The following is a 5012-nucleotide window of genomic DNA, read 5'->3' as shown; positions in this document are numbered from 1 at the left end:
ACACACACACACACACACACACACACACACACACACACACACACACACACACACACACACACACACACACACACACGCACACGCACACGCACACACACACACACACACACACACACATATAAAATTTTGATAATGACAAATTTTTAACTTACAGATGCTGAATTTTTAAAAAGATAAAATTGCGTCATGTCCAAAGCCAGACAGAATGCTACCGTTGTGTAGCATACAACGAGACATTTTCAATTAACATTTTATACGGCGATTGACTTTGTATTCCGATTAATTTCAAGCGCGAGAGTAATCAAGAGAGCGGTGTCGACGACCCGCAAAAATTTCGACGGCGACTTGATCACCCGTCTGACTACGTCAGTGTTGTCGAGATTAGGGAGGGTCCCTCTTTTTAAGACCTGTCTGATGTAAACGAAGGTAAAAGGGTAACCTTTGATTTTCGCAGTCTGGGATTAATTTGGGAATGCAGGCAAGTACGCGCCTTAATCGTACGTGGAGCTTAATCGTAGCTGTAACTATCCACGCTATAATAGTGCAGTGTATAAATAACCATTTCTGAAAAATCAAGATATCCATGTTATCCCAATAACGAATGAAAAAATAAATGAGTAAAACGAGTAACTTAATTTTAACTCAGTTATCTACGGCTATCTGTTAACGATCTTCTAATTAAGCCAAAGCGCGGCAGCGCGCGTTAGCTCCCTCAACGTCAAATTATAATGTCGATCAAGAACGTGATCCACATCGTCTTAAATCAAATCAGACAACTTAATTGCCTCTGATACATTTTATATCGATCACCTTCTATGCATCTCGATACCACCGATACCACCGACTACACGCGTGCGACGTTCCCGCGCGTGCGCATCAGCAGCACGCGTGCCAGACAGGTCTCGCGCGAGGAGGTAAGTTCGAAAAAATCCTCGGTATAAAAAAAGAGCAAAGTCCAGGCGAGCGAAAAATAAAGAGCGAACGACTACGCGTGCGACTACAAGTTTGCCCTCTCGGCTGCACCTGATAATATGTACCGCGAACCCATGAGCTCCTCCTCCATCCGTTCGTTCCTCTATTACCTCCTTTTCGACCCGTCGCGCACGCGAAATTTAATCTCGTCCTTTCCGAGACAGGTGAATCGGTCCATAAAAATGTTACAGTCGCGTAAAACCGCATGGGGCGTATCGTGATTTCTCGAGGCTAGCGATTAATTAACACATTCGATCGATCTTTGATTCAAATTCTCAATAATGACATATCTGTCGGTTCTAGTATATCTTCTTTTTTCGTAGACTATTTCGTCCATTATTTTTTTAATCTGGGAGTCACCTATATTTTCTTTACATAAACGATCACCTGATGTTTTTTTTACGGCCTAATTAAAATCACTATTAGTAATAACATATTGTACATTATTGATCGTTTCCCGATTTATTAATACTTATTTGAGAACATTGATGTAAATATGAATCTAATCACAGTGTTCTGAAAAAAGTAGAAACTAAACAAATATTAAACGGAATAAGTTTATTAAGTAACAATATTTAAAAAAAACTAAATATTCTAATTAATATAAAGCTTTTTTATTGTGGGTTTTCGATGGAATTACATGTTTAAGGATTCGAAAAGGATAGTTATTAAAAAGGAAAAAAGTATGTTAAATAAATATCCGTGCAAAATAATATTTCACAAAATAATATTTTTCGACATTTTTTCGTCGCTATGGTGTAAAAATATCCGGGTTAATGGAAAAATTGTCAATATTTCGCTCAAAGAAACAAATAATCTTGTTTCCTACGCGAGAGGATATAAATGGTATGACACATAATCGACATGATACATGAATCGCTTCAGGTATGCGTGTGCGACAGTACTAACACACGGTAATGACTCCGTGGCAAATGAGCAGTTTTCATCATTCCGTAAATCGTTGCCGGACGTCAGAGAGTTGCCCGTGAATTAAGATTAAAGACGTTCCTCATCTCCGTGAGCTCCCCCTAATGACGGTAACCCAGACTTGGATTACTCACTGGATAGCGTCGCTCGCTACTGTTACGAGCCAGGCCAGGGCTTAAGAGTTAATTACAAAATTACTCCCTTAGGATTTTAACGGACTACAAAGAGAGCACGAGGGAATTGGGGCGCCGCGACGCCATGTCCATTCGGGATGAGTTCGTTAACATTAAATCGCGAATGAGCTGGATAATAGGAAACAATGGCTGCGCGAAGATCGGTAGACATGGAAGTCCCATAAGTTTTAATAATATACTCATTCGATTTGAACGATAAAAGTGAATGTCAACCCAGATGAAACGTAGCTAAAGATATTCAATAGAAAGTCGCTCATAAAGGTTAATTAACTGCATTAATTAGCACTCGCGAATTCGTGTGATGCATAAAAATGATCGTTTTATTATAACTCGATCGATCATAAGGAATCCGACGAGATTGAGATGGAAATTTCCAGCTTCCTGTTTTAGAAACCGAGTGAAATCATAGCTTGGAGGCATATTGATAAACGAGAAGAAATATGATTTAATGTGCATTACACGCATATTAAAATACATATATATATACTACGAGAAAATTGCAGAATTTTTATTTTTAATTTACTGTTTAATTTCAAATAACATGCAACATACTCTCTAAAACTTTTAGAGTGAATTGTCACTCTGAAGAGTGAAATCTCACTCTTAAAGATTGAAACTCTTTTTCAAGACTAGTTTAATTTTCACTCTTTATAGTGAGATTCCACTCCAAAGAGAGTATACACGTCCGACGCGACCAGTGAATATCTAATTCACGGTTTCCTTTTGCTGGGCTGTATCTAAAGAAAGTTTTGCTCTTATTTGTGCGAGATTAGGTCCAATGGGATCGCGTATTATATTCGAAGATTACAGTCTAAGCGCGTTCTATTTGGCAGGAGAGTCAGAGAGAATTATGGCAATTTTCGATCGGTATCTTCTAATGCGCTTTAAAATTTTTATTCTCTACATGGCAGATGTAATTAATTTGCGGGAATCTATAGCCATGTCAATAAATCAGACGTAATTAGTACTGCGACTCTATCATAATCACTTTGCTATTATAGAATGCATTGTTAGATGCACTACTTAATTATTTTCTATTTGATTTCAATATGCATGATATGTGCTATTATTTCTAATAGCTCGCAGCTGCATTCTCTCTGAAAACAAAAGGAGACCAACTAACGAGTCATCTCGTAGAGAACAACACCGTTTTTCAACGCCACCTGTCCTGAATATATTGACTTGAAAGAAGCAACTCGAACTGGATAATGCGACTCAATAATAAGTATTCCAATTACTTTTGTAGTACTGTTTATATGTTTCAATAAAAAGTATTTCATTGTTTTTACTTTCTCGTTTATTCTCCCTTGCGTATAATAAAAATGCTTATGAAATAAATTGCATAAGGATATTTATATGATTATCTCGCAATTTTGTTATATTGCCCAACAAACCCGGAAAACTTAATCAGGAGTAGAACTTACAAACACATGACGCTCGAAATGATATATCAAGCGGACAACATGGAAAAAATAATAATCTTGTTCGGAGAAAAGAACTAATTATACAACATCAACATGTCGCAACGCTATGATACGGTCGATGATCGTATAACCAAGTAAATGAGCTCGGCACACTAGATATTTCATATTCCAGTACATAATGATTCATCGCATCGCCATTCACATAAATTATAGATATTAAAATTCATGAATATTTTGGATACACCAAAAAAAAATATAGATACTTAACTCTCGGTTTGCTTCGAAATTTCCTTAACTAGTATTTGCGAATCCAATATATTTTAAATTAATATATCTTCTCTCTAAAACTAAAAAGTGAGATTCATTCTAAAAAATCGTTTAATCATATTAACTTTAAGCAAACTCTCTAAATTCTTTGAAGTGGATCTCACTTTTAAAGATGAAAACTGAACCACTCTTTTTCAAGACTGGTTCACTTATTTTCACTTTTGAAAGTAAGATTCTACTATAAAGAATTTAGAGAGTTTACTTAAAGTTAATGTAATTAAATAATTTTTTTTTCATTTTAAAAGTCAAAATCCGAAAAATAAGTTTATGTAACTTAATTATGTAAAGTTATGAAAAACATTTGATATAATTTTTCACAAAGTGGTTCAAGAAAACGAGATCTACTGGATCTGTAAACAACCGATTGGAATTAAAAATATCCATATCTACGTCCTTACGTAATGCCACCTAAAATACCACTTCTCGATTTATATGGTTGTGTTTCAAATTTAATGCCAGAGTTGAAAATCTATAGTTTACATTACATGCACTATAGACTTTTAGCATTGACAATGAATTTTTGGAACACAGCCTAAATGTTGGAGAAAATCTGTCGAACGCCGATCGAGACCTTTCCTGACAGGCTCACGTAACCGAATCACGGTGATGCCGAAACGACGCCGGCAATTATCGCGACAGATTTATTATAAATTTGTCTGACGCGCGTTGCCCGGAAAATAAGATAGCCATTGACGCGGCGTAGAATAATGCACGCGGGGGTCGATGTCTCGTTTCTAGGACGTGCCTGTGTGCGGGATTCTGCCTGCTACTGACGGGCAGATACGCGACATCGTTGGACGCCATGTTCTTGGTAATTGGTTATCGGATCGGATGGCACGATCACGGCGGCGGCGGCGGCGGCGGCGGCGATGGTTTCGAACGGACGTACATAACGGTCCGAAGTCGTGTCGATATGACCGGGCCGTTCGTCGGAGGTACGAACATAATCGCGACACGTTGTCGACGCGCGCGTAATACGGCTCAAATTACATATGCTGCCGAACGCGATAATCGTGCTCTCAACAAATAACGGGCCCCGAACTTCGCCCGTATGCGGAAGTGACGGATTTTCACTGACCGAGTCGGCGAAATTTCGTATCAGTAATCTTTCGATCTAAACGCTTCGGAATTAGTTGAAAGAATTTTTTATTAAAAAAAAAAAATAATA

Source organism: Atta cephalotes (genome assembly GCF_000143395.1).
Source record: "Atta cephalotes unplaced genomic scaffold scaffold00015, whole genome shotgun sequence".
Lineage (NCBI taxonomy): Eukaryota > Metazoa > Arthropoda > Insecta > Hymenoptera > Formicidae > Atta > Atta cephalotes.
This window is presented reverse-complemented; position numbering follows the sequence as displayed.